The sequence below is a fragment of the Bos indicus genome, chromosome 22 (assembly GCF_029378745.1).
Source record: "Bos indicus isolate NIAB-ARS_2022 breed Sahiwal x Tharparkar chromosome 22, NIAB-ARS_B.indTharparkar_mat_pri_1.0, whole genome shotgun sequence".
NCBI lineage: Eukaryota > Metazoa > Chordata > Mammalia > Artiodactyla > Bovidae > Bos > Bos indicus.
In genome coordinates this window covers 15,095,753-15,114,607 of record NC_091781.1, presented here as the reverse complement: position 1 = coordinate 15,114,607, position 18,855 = coordinate 15,095,753, and the positions used below count along the sequence as shown (strand labels likewise).

The 18,855-nt window shown below is 46.0% G+C and overlaps 1 long non-coding RNA gene across 1 annotated transcript; it reads left to right on the top strand.

Annotated features, from left to right (window-relative positions):
- The first annotated feature begins 14,615 nt into the window (after nucleotides 1–14,615).
- Nucleotides 14,616–18,345, top strand: LOC139178693 (uncharacterized). Its single transcript, XR_011563182.1, has 3 exons — nucleotides 14,616–14,933; nucleotides 16,757–16,880; nucleotides 17,993–18,345. It is a non-coding gene; the product is annotated as an uncharacterized lncRNA (long non-coding RNA).
- The last annotated feature ends 510 nt before the right edge of the window (nucleotides 18,346–18,855 follow it).

The following is an 18,855-nucleotide window of genomic DNA, read 5'->3' as shown; positions in this document are numbered from 1 at the left end:
AGAGTGCTAGCTGAAGGTTAGCACTTTGTTGTTCAATTGCTAAGTGGTGTCCGACTCTTTGTGACCCCATGGACTGCAGAATGCCAGGGTCCTCCGTCCTCCACTACTTCCTCGAGTTTTCTCAAATTCATCTCCATTGAGTCAGTGATGCTCTTCAACATCTCATCTTCTGCTGCCCGCTTCTCCTTTGCCCTCCATCTTTCCCAGCATCAGGCTCCTTTCCAATGAGTGCTCTTCACATCAGGTGGCAAAGAATCAGAGCTTCAGCATCAGCCCTTCCAGTGAATAGTCAGGGTTGATTTCCTTTAGGATTGACTGGTTTGATCTTCCTGTCCAAGGAACTCTCAAGAGTCTTCTCCAGCACAACAATTTGAAAGTATCAGTTCTTCAGCGCTCAGCCTTCTTTATGGTCCAACTCTCACATCCGTACGTAACTATTGGAAAAACCATACCTTTGACTATATGGACCTTTGTTGGCAAAGTGATGTCTCTTTTGCCAAAAGAGTGTGAAGGTTGGGTGGCTTCTGGTGAAACTATGGCCACAAAATATCCTGGGCATCATATGGAATCACTACAGTTCAAATGCAGTATCTCTTTATGAAGGTGAAACTGATCTGTCTCCTCACACATGGGAGCAGACACAATACTTGGCAGCAGGGACCCCAGCCCTGGAGTTGGCATCTGGTAATTGAACGGAGCCAAGCTGAACCATCATGGATGTCAAAACGGCTAACACTTATTTCCTTAAGGTGGTCTTGCAGATAAAGCTTTCCTCATTTCCAGCTCACAATTCTTTTTAGCTGTCCCACCCCACTTCCAAATCAAGGAGAGTTAGATTTCATATAAAAATAAAAAAAGTAAAAGCAGAATAGGGAAAGTTGCTTCAGGACTTAAAACCATTCTTCCAGAAATAGAAGCCCTAGATTCACTTCCAAACCCCAGTCCCTTGACAGGCTTGACTGCAGAGACCAGCAAAGTGACTTGCTCACTTCCCAGCCTCCCTTGCCCTCACAAGAGATGGCCATATGATCCAGTCTGGCCAGTAAGACCTGGGTGGAATTCAGCTGGAGGTGGGGGTGGTATGGGGAAAGCTATTGCTTTTCTGATACAAAAGGACAGCTGCAGCTGGCTCTGGCCTTCCCCTTTCTTCCTGTCCTGACAGTGGGCGTGATGCCCGGAACAGGAGCTGCCATCTTGCAACCATGAAGGGGAGGCCAAGAGAATCAGCGACGCTGGCTCTGGACCTCATGAGCTGCTGAACAAATGCTAACAGCTGCCTGCTCCAGACTTTCTGTACTGTGAAAAAAACTGAAAACTGTGTTCTTTATGCTTACTTATAGCAGGGAAAGCATTTCTAACTGACACAACTCTTATAAATCATTACTTGTCATAAATAGGCCAGAGAAGATGTCCCAAGTTACTACGGGGGAAAGTAGCTTTGGATGCTTGCTCTCAAAGCAAATAGGTATCCATTCCCACTAGGGTCAAGTCAAAACACATAGAAGCCAACTGGAAAGGGCCGGCCAAGGAGGGGATAATATGAGCAGCAAAAAACAATGATTACAGTGGATTAAAATACATTAAAAATGAAGAAAGGGAAATAACCAAGCATGTATCCTGTCTTCCTTGTTTGAACTGAATTTCAGAGAAACCAAAGACGTGCTGTTGCTCAGTTGCTGCTCAGATACTCAGTCATGTCTGACTCTTTGCAACCCTATGGACTATAGCCTGCCAGGCTCCTCTGTCCATGGTATTTCCCAGGCAAGAACACTGGAGTGGGTTGCCATTTCCTCCTCTAGGGGATCTTCCTGTCCCAGGGATCAAACCCATGTCTCTTAGGTCTCCTGCACTGGCAGGCAGGATCTTCACCACTAGCACCATCTGGGAGGCCTGAAGAGATGACAAGGAGAAGAATTCCAGCTGACAGAGACAGAAAGAAGGTCAGAATTAGAAAACCACTGCTTTGGAATACGTGTTGAAATAAAGAATCTAGGCAACAACCATCAATAACTTAAGTAGGGACTTCCCCTGGTGGCTAAGACTTTTCGCTCCCAGTGCAGGGGGCCTGGGTTTGATCCCTGGTCAGGGAACTCTTTCCCACATGCCACAGCTCATGCCACAACCAAAAGATACCACATGCTGCAACTAAGACCTGGAGCAGCCGAATGAATGAGTGAACGAATGAGTAAGATCAGATCAAAGGGTGACAGGGAATTTTGGATGGACCATGCTGATAATACCTGAGCCCAAATTCATCAATTTTCACATCTCCAAAAATGGGACAATCAGGCTTGTGATGTAATACACCAGAAAGTACACAGCATCTTCTGTGAAGTTTTCTAGAAAAAACAACAACAAAAATACCAACTCTAATCCAGTTTATAGGAAACAGAAGCACAAGTTAAATGACACCAGGAGGAAACCACTGACCAAGTCCAGAATGTAGGCTATTCCAGTAGACAAATGACTCATTTCTCCCCCTCCTCAAGGGAATGGCCCTAGAAGAAAATGGGGATTTTTACAGCTGAGTGAAACAACTGTAAAAATACGAGTTACTTAGGAAAATATGGTACATTATGAGTATTACTTCCCATGATAATGGCATTGTGGTTATATATTTTAAAAAAGTTATTCTCTGATAGAATACCTACTGAAATATTTATGGATGAAATGTAATAATGCCTGGAGTTTGCTTTAAAAATATTCCAGCAACAGCCAAACAAATATTGTGTGTGGTGGAGCTGAGCAGAGAGTAGAGAAGAAACAGAATCAGGTGATTCCCCAAAGGGATGCATTGTAATTTTTCCTCCACTTAGATATGGTTGAACATTTTGTATAAACTGTTTTTTTGAACTGATTACTTTAATTGGATTTTCCTGAATTCTAGATGCCAATAGCAACAGAAATGAGAAAGCAATTTAAAAAAAGAAAATCCTGTCAAAGTCCCTGAATTCTGGTTCTTTCCTTCATGATGTTATTTTCATACAAGCTAAAACAAATGCTACCATCCCAAAATGGAATATAAAGCAATGTCATGTGTCTGTACTTGAAAGCACAGTGTTTCTGAGGGTACTTAAGAGATGCAAGTCCTACCCACGGAGAAGGCAGTGGCACCCCACTCCAGTACTCTTGCCTGGAAAATCCATGGACAGAGGAGCCTGGTAGGCTGCAGTCCATGGGGTCACTAAGAGTCGGACATGACTGAACGACTTCACTTTCACTTTTCACTTTCATGCATTGGAGAAGGAAATGGCAACCCACTCCAGTGTTCTTGCCTGGAGGATCCCAGGGATGGGAAAGCCTGGTGGGCTGCCGTCTATGGGGTCACACAGAGTCGGACACGACTAAAGCGACTTAGCAGCAGCAGCAGCAGCAGCAGCAGCAGCAGCAGTCCTACCCAACACCTGTGTTCTCATCCACCTGTGGTTTCCCAAGGCTGTTTCCCCTCTCTCCGCATGTGTTCCCAACTTAGCTTTTGTCACTGATGTCTAATAACTCCTTCATTCTTTTCCATCAGTCTGTGAGCCGTCCTCTCTCCCTCCCACTCTCAGTCAAGGACCAAGAATCAATTCCCATTACTCTCTCTATACTAGGCTGATATTAACACATAGTGCATGTGTGCGAGTAGGTGCTCAATAAATATTTGGGGACTGTATGAACACAATCCAATCTGCTGTGTTTTATACCTGTGGAGTCTGACGTACCAAGGGTTGAAGTTTCTAGGCTAGGACTACATTTCAGAATCAGAACCGTTCCTGAGAACTTACACCTTCTCACTCCTAACCCAAGGCTACTTCTGAATGTCAGGGTTGATTCTAGAAGTCTTCCTCATTATGAGCGGAGCCTCCCTCTACCCGTCCAATGAGCCATTTCCAATGTTCCCCAAACCCCAATTCTCACCACAAATTCATCATGTGCTCTGCTGTGACACTTCTGTATCTTTCCAGAAGACATTACCCAAATCTGTTGTAGGCAGAAAGGATTATAAGTAACTTTATAACAGACAACAAGGTGCTGTTTCTCATCACCACCACCACCACCACCGCCATTCATGAAATCCTCAGCACTCATGCTTTCAGAGCTAGGAACTCTTTGTTTCTTGAGTTTGGGCCCCAGCGTCATGGGGATATACTGTGGCACACATGGCAATCCACTCCTAACTGGAAATGACAAGTTTTCTCTGAGCCTTGCTCACCACTCTGAGCTAAGTCTTCGGCAAGAGGTTCACACTCAGGGAGTCCACCTGGCCCATCTTCAGGAAAGTCCTTTTGTTTCTCTGATACTCCCCAGAGTACAAACCACAGTGATGGAAAGCCACCCAGACATCTGTTTCTCAGCCTTGTTGCTTACTTCAATGTCACAACCTCTGACCCCACCCCTAACCCCAAACTAGATTGGGCAGAGTTTTTTATATATATATAATATATTAATATTAACACTTACAATATATTAATGTATTAAATATTAACATTATAATTTATAATATAAACCTATAATTTATATAATACACTAATATTTATAATATATTATAAATACACATTAATATATTAATATATTATTCCAAATCCTGAAAGGTGATGCTGTGAAAGTGCTGCACTCAATATGCCAGCAAATTTGGAAAACTCAGCAGTGGCCACAGGACTGGAAAAGGTCAGTTTGCATTCCAATCCCAAAGAAAGGCAATGCCAAAGAATGCTCAAACTACCACACAATTGCACTCATCTCACATGCTAGTAAAGTAATGCTCAAAATTCTCCAAGCCAGACTTCAGCAATATGTCAACCATGAACTTCCTGATGTTCAAGCTGGTTTTAGAAAAAGCAGAGGAACCAGAGATCAAATTGCCAACATCCACTGGATCTTAGAAAAAGCAAGAGAGTTCCAGAAAAACATCTATTTCTGCTTTATTGACTATGCCAAATCCTTTGACTGTGTGGATCACAATAAAACTGTGGAAAATTCTGAAAGAGATGGGAATACCAGACCACCTGATCTGCCTCTTGAGAAATTTGTATGCAGGTCAGGAAGCAACAGTTAGAACTGGACATGGAACAACAGACTGGTTCCAAATAGGAAAAGGAGTTCGTCAAGGCTGTATATTGTCACCCTGTTTATTTAACTTATATGCAGAGTACATCATGAGAAACGCTGGACTGGAAGAAATACAAGCTGGAATCAAGATTGCCAGGAGAAATATCAATAACCTCAGATATGCAGATGACACCACCCTTATGGCAGAAAGTGAAGAGGAACTCAAAAGCCTCTTGATGAAAGTGAAAGTGGAGAGTGAAAAAGTTGGCTTAAAGCTCAACATTCAGAAAACGAAGATCATGGCATCTGGTCCCACCACTTCATGGGAAATAGATGGGGAAACAGTGGAAACAGTGTCAGACTTTATTTTTCTGGGCTCCAAAATCACTACAGATGGTGACTGCAGCCATGAAATTAAAAGACGCTTACTCCTTGGAAGGAAAGTTATGACCAACCTAGATAGCATATTCAAAAGCAGAGACACTACTTTGCCAACAAAGGTTCGTCTAGTCAAGGCTATGGTTTTTCCTGTGGTCATGAATGGATGTGAGAGTTGGACTGTGAAGAAGGCTGAGTGCCGAAGAATTGATGCTTTTGAACTGTGGTGTTGGAGAAGACTCTTGAGAGTCCCTTGGACTGCAAGGAGATCCAACCAGTCCATTCTGAAGGAGATCAGCCCTGGGATTTCCTTGGAAGGAATGATGCTAAAGCTGAAACTCCAGTACTTTGGCCACCTCATGCGAAGAGCTGACTCATTGGAAAAGACCCTGATGCTGGGAGGGATTGGGGGCAGGAGGAGAAGGGGACGACAGAGGATGAGATGGATGGATGGCATCACTGACTCAATGGACGTGAGTCTGAGTGAACTCCAGGAGTTGGTGATGGACAGGGAGGCCTGGCGTGCTGTGATTCATGGGGTTGCAAAGAGTCGGACATGACTGAGCAACTGATCTGATCTGATATTAATATAAATATATTTTATGTATTGATATATATATATTTATTGACTTTATTTTTTTGTAGCTACCTGGGATTTCTTTTCAAATTGTAAACTTTTTATTTTGTACTGGGGTATAGCTGATTAACAATGCTGTGGTAGTTTCAGGTGAACAGAGAAGGGAATCAGCCATATATATGCGTGTATCCATTCTTCCCCCAAACCACCTCCCACCCAGGCTGGCACGTAACACTGAGTAGAGTTCCATGCACTATACAATAGGTCCTGGCTGGTCATCCGTTTTGAATGCAGCAGTGTGTACCTATGGGTGGCCTTCTTTGTGTTCCCACAGCAACAGAACCTGCCATGGTTCTGCCAACACACTTTTATAGTTTCTGCTCACCGTCACTGTAGCTAACAAGCTCTGCCAAGGTAGAGACTGTTGTTCACCTTTGTTTCCCCAGCACCTTGCACATGGTAAGCCCTCCACAAACACTTGCATCATGAATATACGCAGAATCCAACGAAAGGTTTTCAAAAGTCCAATGTTCAGCTATTGAGATTTTAAAACATTTGAGTTGTTAAGGCGTTCAAGAAACACCTTCTGTCCTCAAGGTTTAACTTAAACTTAATGCTGAAAAGGAAGGAATTACCTAGCTCTCACAAACTGATGGAAAAACTGGACAGAAGTGGAATGGGTTTTGCAGGTACCCACCACGCGTTCCTCTTTCGCTTCTCTTTCTCTCGAGCCGCCACCTCTGAAGTGACCAGTGGAGGCTTCACTCTTCCTCCTCTTCCAGTCGTTTGTTCTGCCCTCTTTGAATAGAGACGACATGGAGGTGTGGGATAGTGGTAAAAGGGAAAAAAACCACTGGTAAGAGCTGAGCCCTTCTTTCCGCTGCTTCCGCTCCCCCTTACAGCACACGGGGACCTGACTCACCAGGAAGATGACTAACGCTTGAGCCCTGATCAGTACTCACGGCCCGTCCCTGTGCCTGGACCTGGTTACTTAGTAGATCTCAATCTGCGATAATCCGCAATATGGGTTATTCATGACACTCCCCATACTTCCTAAATGGTAATCTCTCAGTCACTCAAGGTGAACTCAGAGCCCAAAAAAGACCAGAAAGTACCCAGATGCACACAAAGTGAAAACAGCCTTGTTTCGTTTACCATTCGGTGAATAATATCTAACTTCACATGAAATTAACCGAAAGGGCCTAATTCAGATTTCAGGACCAATGGTGGTCATAAACCAGGTAGAACAACTCACTACACTAAACCAACTGAGGTTTACTGAACGTGGACTGTCCCATGCCCAAATATCTACACACTCAGGACTGAATATTCAAATAACTTATTTTTACAAAGGAATCTTTCAACAGATTCACTCACTGTTAGTTCTGGTAGGAAAAATCAATCTCATGATCACTGTCATTGAATATTTAGTGCCCACAATAACCTGCTCCAGCTGAAAGGCTGTTTAGAAAAGGAAAGAAACCAGGGACTCCTGGGCCTGCGACCACGTGTGGGGCTCAGAGCCAACAACCCCATTATTCTAAGCACTGTGAGCGTGGAAACTATACGCCGCGTCTTGCCTGCAAGGAAGTTACTGTTCCTTTGCTGCCAAGGTGTCAGAGGGTAAATGCCAATACACAGTACAGTCTGAAGAGCACTGCTTTTAGAGACAGAGGAAGAAAGAACGTGTCCGTAAGTAGAGATGTATATTGCTTTCTGCTTCTGCAGTGCTCTCACATCCAGCAGTATTTCAACTCCATGAGGACAAGTCACGTATTTTGTTCACCACTGCAGCTCTGGAATCTCGCACTGGTATCCAGCTCAGAAAAAGAGTTCAATAAATATCTGCCACATAAATGAACCAATGCGGATACTGCGTCACACGTATTTGAGAAAAGAAAACTGAGAAGGGAACTGATTTCCGGGAGCTGGTGGTCATCAGCTCAGTGTTTACCCGTATGACTCGTTACACTTAGCTGCTCATAAGACACAGACATACACCTGTCCTGGTGTTCCTCTAACAGTTTCTAGAAGTTTGGAAAATACAGGAACACCATTAAGCAACATACACGTGTAGAACTAAAAACCTGACTCGTGTCTAAAAAGCAGTATCTATTATTCACAAAATTATAAACATGAAAAACTTTTCTCAGGACTTTCCTGGCGGGCCAGTGGTAAAGACGCCACACTCCCAGTGCAGGGGGGACAGGTTCAATCTCTGCTTGGGGAACTAGATCCTCGTGGCACAACTAAAACCCGCTACAGACAAAAAACAAAACAAACTTTCTTAGGATGAGTAGAAGCATGGGTAGAGCGTGGATTTTGATGTCTTTGACAGTGAAATAGCCTCCGAGTCCTTTTTTGATTACACTTTGCTTCTTCTTTGCTCTGAAAGCCATAGCAAACACCCCTTGTATTAGTAGAGGACATAACAAGGAATTTATATAGGTCAGAGAATATTTTAAAACCCCAAACAGAAGAGCTGCTAATGAATTTAGCTGAGGGTGTCTTGCCACCAGAAAAAAAAATGACAGACCTTTCCTAAACACCTTTGGCTGTCTGCTCATCAAGAAAAGTCACACATTTTCTCTCTGTAAAAAGTGTCAGAAGACGGGGGTGGGGTGGGGGTGGGGGGAAGACTGCAGTTTCGTTCCTGATGGGCTGAAGATTGGGACTGTTTTAAAATTCAATATATATTATAATAACCCTAGAGAACCATGGGAGAGCTCCACTCAGAGAAGGCGCTGAGGTCAATGTCTCTGAGTTGCATGTCAGGGAAGTTTTGCAGGATGCAGGCTGAACTGCTGAGGACTGGGCACATCACTCTCACCCATGAGGCCAAAACCAAAAAGTTTCTGTGCTTTTTCCTTTTTCTTTCTTCTTTTTTTTAATAGTAGTTGATGTACAACGTTGTTATTTTCCAGTGTACAGCAAAGTGATGCAGATTCTTTCAGTTATAAGATACTGAGTATAGTTCCCTGTGCCATACACTTATTATAAGATATTGAATACAGAGCCCTGTGCTACACAGTAGGATGTCACAGACACAACTCAGCAACTCAACTACCACCACCATAGTCTGGTTAAGTGACTTCAGATCCTGTCTGCGTGTCCCTTGCTCACCCCTGAACAGCCAAAAGGAGAGGCAACACGTACTGACTCTGGGTCTTGGATGGGCTGCCTTCTTGCCATCCAAGTACGGTCCAGGCCTCAGGTTGGCACTGGTATTCTGGAATAATGGGTGGTTGATGTGAGGATCAAATGAGTGAACTCATGAAGAACGCTTAGAAGGTATGGCCAATGTTAGCTGCACTTGCACTAGGAAGTGAGCTTTAACAGCTCTGGCGCAGCAGTTCTGATGCCAAAACATAAGTGTTCAGTTCCAGACTTTGTGTGAAATCATCCTCGACACAAACAGACAAAACGTGAAGGTGTGATGGATCATGGGGCTGCGGCTACTTTGACATCTCTCCACAAGCAAGATCAGGGTGCCAGCGAGGTCAGGTGAGGGCTGTCTTCCGGGTGGCAGACTTGTCACTGTATCATCACACAGAGGAAGGGGCTAGAGAGCTCCCTGATCCTCTCTGATTAAGGGCACTGATCCCTCTCAAGAGGGCTCCACCCTCATTGCCTAATCACCTCACTAAGGTGCCACCTGCAAATATCATCACACTGGGCATTATGAGCTCAACATTGGAATTCTGAGGGGACATGAGTGTTTGGACACAGCAGCAGGGAGTCTGAGCTGTTTCTGTCCAGAACCCTGGGGAGTTCACCCTACAATGGATGAGGTATGAGGTTATATGGAGGACACAGTCTTTACCCTGCTCGGCCCCAAGTGCATGGTCTGGAGAGGCTACTTATTATTTCCTTTTTAAGGGCACAAATGAGGGACAAATATCATATTGTGGGCACCCAGAGGGCCTTTCTTCCTTTCCTCCCTCTCCTCCTTCCTTCCTCTTCACCTCCCCTCTCATTCAACAAATATTCCTTGCATGCTGGACACAGCACCATGCAGTGCTCAGGCCGCATCTGTGAACAGGACATGGCCTTCTTCCCTCCAGGAGTCTGCTGCTGAGCAAGAAGAAAGGCTGTTCTTCAAATGGCCCCACCAATAACTACACAATGGTCAGTCTGATCGGTGGTGTCACGTGAGGCACCAGGGTTCATGAGACCTCAACTGGCGTCATGGAGGATTTCCACAGGGAAGTAACATTTAAACTAGGTGTGAATGATGGGCAGCTGTTTGGAGAAGGCAGAAAGACAAATCCAGGCAGAAGACACAGCCTGAGCAAAGGCCCTGAGGTGGGAAAAGGTGCTCGCATGGTCCACTGTGGAGAGGAAGAGGTCCTTCATAAACTTTATGGAATGGATGAGTGAAATTCTCAGTTCACAGTGTAACTGAACGGATATTTACTTAAAGAGAAAAGAATTCCCACTAACAAGGCTTGCCAGTAACACCCCAAAAATCCCTGGTGGCCCTCACTTTCCCAATTCCCATCAACAGAACCATTCAGCATCACTTGGAGTCTCTTCTCCCTCCCTCCATGGGGTGACCCAGCCTATCACTGCCCAGACATCCCAGTCCCTCTGGTTGGCGTGGACGGTGCTCTGCCCCACTGGCATGAGCCAAGCTCCTAGCACGGTCAGTTACACTCCGTCTACTGCTGGGCAGGTCCTCCTCAGCTGCACTGGGGTGGGGTGATCTGCTCTGGCTCCAGCCTCGGCTACGTGCATTTTGACAGCTCAGTCCTGTCACCCATTGAGTCTATCACAGAAGGACACGCCCTCTCTTCCTGCAGGGCTCTGCAGACCTGGAAGCTTCTTTACATGACTGCAGCAGTCATGTAAAGGGTCTCTTTACATGAGACCTTTTCTGAGGGTCTCTTGGTAGCCGGTGACCAAGAGCCAGCCAATTCTCCCAGCAAACTTTTGGGAGGCCATCAGGGGCTCACACGTTTGGCAGGAGGCTGGAGAATCAATCTTGGAGCTCCGGCAGGCTGGACAACAGAAAGGATGTGACCCGTGCGCTGCTGCTATAATGAGTGTGACCTCTACCTGCCCTGGCCTCACTGTATTTCTCATGCTCTCCTTAGTCTCTAGAAAGACTGACCTGGGCAGTGAAAAGATATTCTCCTTTGAAATGTAAATTGGTGCAGCCGCTATGGAAAACAACGTGGAGGTTCCTTGAAAAACTAGACTTTCCGTATGACGCAACAATCCACTCCTGGGCCTATATTCAGAAAAGACGAAAACCCTAATTCAAAGAGACACATACACCTCAATGTTCATTGTCGCACTATTTACGATAGCCAAGTTATGGAAGCAATCTGTGTCCAAAGACAGATGAACGGATAAAGAAGATGTGGTTCGTATACACAATGGAATATTAGCCATAAAAAGAACAAAATTTTGCCACTCGCAGCAACAGGGACCGACCTAGAGATGATCATACTAAATAAAATAAGTCAGAGAAAGTCAAATATATGATATCACTTCTTACATGTGGAATCTAAAAAATAATTCAAATGAACCCATTTACAAAACAAAGTAGACTCACAGACATAGAAAACAAATTTATGGTTACCAAAGGGGAAAGGCAGTGAGAAGGCGATAAATTAGGAGTTTGGGATTAACAGATCCATACCACTACTAGGAAATAGACAAGCAACAAGGATTCACTGTATAATACAGAGAACAATGTTCAATATCTTATAATAATCTATAATGGAAAATAATCTGAAAAAAATTATATATATATATATAAATAACCGAATCACTTTGCTGTATACCTGAAACTAACGCAATATTGTAAATCATCCATATTTCAATTGAAAAAACAATCTTCTGCTTTGATTTCCAACTCTCAAGAGAAGTCCCCAGAAGTGACTGGGGTAAATTAGAACAGAAAGTTGGATGCAAGATGGCCTGAACTGTGACCTATGTCTACTACAATAATTTTATTTCCTCAGCCACCATCTAATGACTGCTTGATCTGAGCCAAACTCTGCACCAGGCCCTGGAGACCCGGAGGTGAACAGGACTGTCTACTCACGATCAGGAAAGACAGCAGTGTATGTGCTGGAAGGGCCTCAGAGCATGTCTTTGCCAGATGCATAAAGGAAGGGGTGCTTAGTTCTGCGTGGGGAAGGCAGGGGTGGCTGATAAAGCTTGATGGTAGGAGTCACATGGGAGCGATATCTTGAAGGAGGGTTGTGCAACTGGCAGGCAGTTTAAAGGCATGTTTGGGCAGGAGATGAGAACATTCCAGGCAGGGAGAACAGCAGATGCCAAGGCTAGGAGGTGTGAAGTGGGCACAAGGTTTAGGGAGCTGTAAGTCATTCACTATTGCTGAAATCCCCACTTTGAATGAATTTTGGCAAAAAAATGAAGGCTGCTCAGACAGCGCTGGGACACGCCTGAGGCTTTGGATTTCATTCTCCAGGCTGACGCCGTCTAATATGTAGCCACTAACCATGTGTGGCAATTTCAGTTTCAGTTGGTTGAAATAAAATGCAATTAAGAATTTATTTCCTCAGACACACTCCCCACATTTCAAGTGCTCAATCGCCACGTGTGGTTAGGGGTTACCACACTGGACAGTGCAGACAAAAAACACAGCCACCGTCACAGAACGTTCTGTTGAACAGTGCTGCCCCAGGCCGTGGGAAGCACACGGGAATTTTAAGCAAGTCAGTGCCACTGTCGTATTTCACGGAGCCCTCCCTGTGGCCACCTGGGGATGGCTCAGAAGGGAGCACAACGTGAGACTTGCCTGGCAGGCCAGGGGTGAGGACTCCGAGCTGCCACTGCAGGAGGCAACGGTTCGATTCCTGCTTGGGGAACTAAGATGTCGCATGCCAGGCAGGGAGCTGACCAAAAAAGAAAAAATGGGAGCATAACAGAACGTGTGAGATCAGTTAGAAGACCATCACAACAGTCTAGTCACAAGGCTGCCTTCACACCAGAGGAAGTGGCCCTTCTGCCCGGAACGTGTTCTTATCCAGAGCTGAGATATTCAGGGTGACTAATGTTTTACCTCAGCCCTCCCACCCCAACTTCAGAGGCAAGAGTCCCTCAACTAGCCAACTGGGGCAGCGGACCCAGCGCAAATGGATCTCATTTAGTGTCCAGTACGTCACAGGGCTGTTATGTAAACCTAGGGTGTATCCACAAGACTCAAGGACCCTCGATCTAGGAGTCGCACGCCCAAGACCCTCACTCACTCACACCAACCAGATGGGGGAGACTCCACAGTTTTGTTACCATGAAAGCCAGGTCAGCTGTTAACCAAATCCCTTTCACATCAAAGCAGCCAGAAGCTGGTACGTTAAGAAGGTAGAAGTCTATGAACCTGATAGACACACACAGGGAGCTCTGTTCGGTGTCCCTGGCTGTTTGCAGCTGCCAAGGTGGGTATGTGAATGCGGACACAGCCTTGCTGTAAGGGTAATTAATGACCATGCGCCCACCATGTACCACTGACTCAGACAGGGCACCTGACCAAGACTCGGCTGGAGGCTTCTGTGTTCTGAGGGCGTGGATGCACCCGCTTGAACGTCACTCGAGTGTGTGAATATCACTCTTATGTTCCTGGCTGAGTCACAGGCAGATCTGGAATCAGAAGACCTGGTCCAGGGCCTGGCCTTGCCAGTCCGTTCAAAAACAGACTCATTAAAAATGCTTCTCCCACATGACCCACAAGCCCACACTACAAGCCAGGTCCTGCCTAAAGCCCCAGAGGTATTAATTCATTTAATCATCACAACTCACAAAGCCAGTGCTGTTATTATCCGTACCTGGCGGATTGGGAAATCAAGGCACGGAAATTAAGCCGATTGGCCAAGCTCACATACCTACTCGTATTGTGCCCAGCCCCCAGTGCCTGTGAGCTGGGCGCTACTGAGAACTTGCGGTGAACCAAAGTCCTAAAGAACCTGCCACCACCAAATGAAGTGCCAGGTGCTTAGAGCTATAACTGCCATGATGGTGGTGATCCTGTGGGGGCCATGAGCTCCTTTGGGGAGGGGTGGGCACAAGCACCCCAAGCCCACCTCAAGTCCACAGCCTTTATTACTAACCCACACAAGGAAATCTAGCTACACCCCCCACCTGGACGCCTCGGCAATGAGACTCCCACCCTGGCCCCTCCCATTCCCTCCCAGGTGGCTCCGCAAGTGTCCACAGTGCGTCCTGGGGGGAAACGCCTCTCTGAGAAGCAGTCACAGCGCGGGGGGATGCTGGTGTGGAGATGGCAACGCACGCCTGTGGGCCCAGCGCCCTCCCACGCAGCTCCCCCTGCAGCCCAACTAGACCTGCCTGTTTCCTTACGGTGGGCCAGCATGGGTGTGTCTGAGACAGGCTGAACATGCCCAGGGGGCGACTGCTACAGAGGACCACATCCACCTGGAAGACATCACCAACCAAACTCCAGCCCTAGAGTCAAGGTAGTGATCTGAGAACACCTGCAGATCTTATCTGTTTCTGCTTTCCTGTGGGGTGAAACAAGCAACATGACTAGCAATTTACATGTAATAAAAATCCAGGAGTATCTCTGGCTTTAGGTCAAGCTTAATCCAGGTGCTAAAAGAAGGTCATTACGTTTTGTTTTCTATTGGTCTCGCAGCTCTGCCATCCGTTTGCAGCTCCATTCTTGAGCTCTGTGTTGTGGCTAAGAATGACTAACTTCAGAGTTTCATTCAGTGGAAAAAGAATTAACACTCTTCCAGTGGCTTCTACAAAAGTTCCCAAGATTCACTCTGATTCGACTGGCTTAGGATGTGTGCCTGTCCTTTAACCAATCGTTATTGTCAGGTGGGGAACTGAGAACGGGCTCCACTCCTGGAGAATGAAGATAGGACAGATCCTCAAACAAAGATCAGAGGTCTTACTAAACCAAGGGGAACGTGTGCTGAGTATTCAAGCCACAGATGGATGTCCAGCACAGGTAGGAGAAGAAATCTGCCTTAGTGAAACCTGGAGCAATGAAGGGAGGCCTGCAGGACCACACAGCAAGAAAGCGGTCGAGTGGGATGTCTTAAACCTAGCCCCTTCTGTCCTTAAAATCCACTCCATACAAGTGACCTCACCAACTCTGGGTGTCTCAATTGGGGCAAAAATGTCAACGGGCGACCCAGATGGTTCACCACGTAGCGTATGCGCAGAGACTGCCCTTGGGGATGCCTTTGGCTTCATGGCAAAGCCTTTCTTGCCTATGCATTTTCCCATGTCTTTAGTCCCAGTCTTGCCTCTCCTGGATCATAGCAGCATCTTTCTGGCTCGCATCCTGCTGCTAGGTCTACGATCCTTCCTCCTTGCTGAAGGAAGACATCCTTCACTGCCCAGAGTTGTTAGCACAGAGCACCCTTCCTCACCCTCTGCATCCAGCCCAGGGACATGGTGATTTCCCCTATTCCACGGCATTATTACCCTGAGGCTGCACCTCAACTGAATCACCCCTTTAAGAATAAGGAACCACAGAATATAGGGAGCTACAGTTCTCAGCATTTCCAAAACTGCTCCGGGCTGTATAGCACCCAGCCTTGGGCAGTGTTCCCTTACCACGGCATTTCTCCACTGCCCACTCCCTGGGCTGACTTGGACTGACCCTTCACATAGCAGCTTAGATCTCACCTTCTTCTCTGAGGAGCACAAGTTTCCTTGTGGGAAATCCACCACAGTATGTGGCCAATCCACCACAGTATGTGGCCTTGTCAGAAGAGTAAAACTCCGGGACTCCCCTGGTGGCTCAGTGGCTAAGACTCCACATCGGACCGCCCTGCGATGCAGGGAGCCGGGTTTCCATCCTGGTAGGAGAACTAGATTCTGCATGCCGCAACTAAGACCCAGTGCAAATAAATAAAAATAAATACATAAAAAAAGAAGAGTAACTCCAGTGGAGCCCCACCTCCCACAGATGAGAGGGGCTCATCCCTCCTCTGCTCACTCCCACCTGGCCAGGCACAGATGTGTGACCCGTGCTTGGCCACTGCCATGCCTTCTTCGGGAACACACCAGATGGAAGATGTGCTAGAGGTTTGTTTTTTTTATCCTAACAGCACTGACCACATCCTTCTGCTCTGCGATCCTTCCTATAGTTCCTTTCTTCTTAGCCCCTCCAGCTTGAGCTGCCCTTTTCTCCTTCCAATTTCCAAGATTAATTCTATAATCTTCTTATGATTCTGTGGCTCTCGCTCCTTTCTGTAAATTCACCTTTGCTGCTGTGAGACAAAATCTGTTTCTGTTGCGGGTCATCAAACATGCTTGACTGATGCATGGAGTAGGCACCAAAGAGCTACTGCCTGGATGGCTTCTGAGCCGGTCCCTGTGGCCCACACCCTTCTCCAGGTCTCCATCGGCCGGCATCCCTACTCCATAGTGCAGGAAGGCCAACTTGGTCATACAGCAGCGCCTGGGTCCCCAACCTCCCCATCCCCGCCCACTGCACAGTGAGGACCTTGCCTTCCTCCCAAACAACGCTTCACTCCATCCACAGGCAGGAGCTGCCTTCCTTTTAGATCTGTCCCCATAGGGCCAGTGCCTTTCTGCTTGGCTGACTCCTATTTCTCAAATTCTCCTTCCCTGTCAGTTAATTTAAAAAAGCACGTAGGGTGCCATCCTCATTGGTTGGTTCTGCAATCACTCAGTGTCCCATAGTTTAGTAACAAACAGTTGGATCCCTTTTTTTTTCACTCTATTCTGATTTGGGATTTATTTTATAAAACAGTCAAATCGCAGTAGAAAATGACACAAAATTTTATCTACCTACAGAAAGAAATTCACCTGGCATATGGATTTCATTCAAGGACTAACCACACTTTTGAATTTTCTGACCCAACCTTCCAAAATGAGATCCAGATGATCGTCAAATGCAGGACCATAGCTTCCTTTGGAGGTGGGGATGGATGTTTATTTTTTTGTTTTAAATTTAAAATAGTTTAATCACAGTGATGCAAACACGTGATAATGAATAATGAATAAGAGAATAAAACAGCTCCTGGTGAAAAGAAAAAGCCTCCAAACCACTGCCACCTGCTTAAGACCATCTCTCTAATTAGCATCTGCTTTTCTCTATCATGTTTACGACTCTGTAATAAATTTTTTCCATGCACAAAACTTTTCCCTGTGTCTCAGATCAGGTTTCCCCAAAGCAGAGCCTGAGGTGGGATTCTGGTGACCATGATTCCCAGACGGCAGACCTGAGAACAGGAGCAAGGGGCACAGGATGGGGCAGGGAAGAGGCTGAGCAAAGACAAGGTCTCTGCCAGACTTGGGTCAGCCTGATCCCACGGGGCGCTCTGGAGCATGCGCTGCATCACAGAGTCCAACCCCTGATCCCCGTCGAGGCATAGGATCTCCAGTTAGTCATGGGCTGCAGGGCTGTCCTGGGTGGAGAAGGGTGCATTACTTATCCAGCAAGTCAGCTCTGGGGAAGAGGTCAGAGGTCAGAAACTCTTCCAGGTGTGAGGACAGGGCTCTGGCATTGTGGAGGGACCTGGGTGAGGAACCAGCAGTATCCACTCCACTCTGTTTGGAACATATTCTGAGAAGTGGGACCATTAGAAAAAAATGGTGGAGCAGGCATTAACCCTTAAAACCTGTCCCATGGTACAAGAAATGTGGGGATTAGCCCAGTCATTACTATTAGGCTGGTGCAAAAACTGATATCAAACTTTGCTGTTTGATATCAGAATACATTCTAAATAAACGTGGTTATGTTATGTGTGTGTGAAAGACACTCAGTCGTGTCTGACTCTTTGCCACCCCACGGACTATACAGTCCATGGAATTCTCCAGGCCAGAATACTGGAGTGGGTAGCCTACTCCTTCTCCAGTGGATCTTCCCCATCCAGGAATTGAACCAGGGTCTCCTGTATTGCAGGTAGATTCTTTACCAACTGAGCTATCAGGGAAGCCCTGATAAACCTGCTGTTTATTTTGTATTTATTTTAGACTGTGGAACTGATGTTAGACAAAAAGCAAATTTGAACAACCTTCTTATTTTAGGTCAAAATGGGTTGTAAAGCAGCAGAGACAACTCACAACATCAACAACGCATTTGGCCCAGGAACTGCTGATGAACATACAGTGCAGTGGTGGTTCAAGAAGTTTTGCAAAGGAGATGAGAGCCTTGAAGATGAGGAGTGCAGTGGCCGGCCATCTGAAATTGACAACCAACTGAGAGCATCATCGAAGCTGATCCTCTTATAACGTGAGAAGTCGCCAAATGACTCAATATTGACAGTTTTACCGTCATTTGGAATTTGAAGCAAACTGGAAAGGTGAAAAAGTTCAATAAGTGGGTACTTGTGAGCTGACCACAAATCAAAAAAATCATGTTCTGAAGTATCATCTTCTCTTATTCTGCACAACAATGAAACATTTCTTGATGGGATTATGAAGTCTGATGAAAAGTGGATTGTAAACAACAACTGGCAACTGCCAGCTCAGTGGCTGGACCAAGATGACACTCCAAAGCACTTCCCAAAGCCAAAGTTGCAGCAAAAAAAGGTCAAGGTCACTGTTTGGCGGTCTGCTGCCAGTCTGATCCACTACAGCATTCTGAACCCCAGTGAAACCATTATATTTGAGATGTATGCTCAAAATATTAATCAGATATACCAAAAACTGCAACGCCTGCAGCCAGCATTGGTCAACAGAAAGGGCCCAATTCTTCTCCATGACCATGGCTGGCTGCATGTACACACCAACACTTCAAAAGTTCAAACAACTGGGCTACAAAGTTTTGCTTCATCCACTATATTCACCTGACCTCTTGCCAACCAACTACCACTTCTTCAAACATCTCAACACCTTTCTGCAGGAAAAAAGCTTCCCTAACCTGTAGGATGCAGAAAATGCTTTCCAAA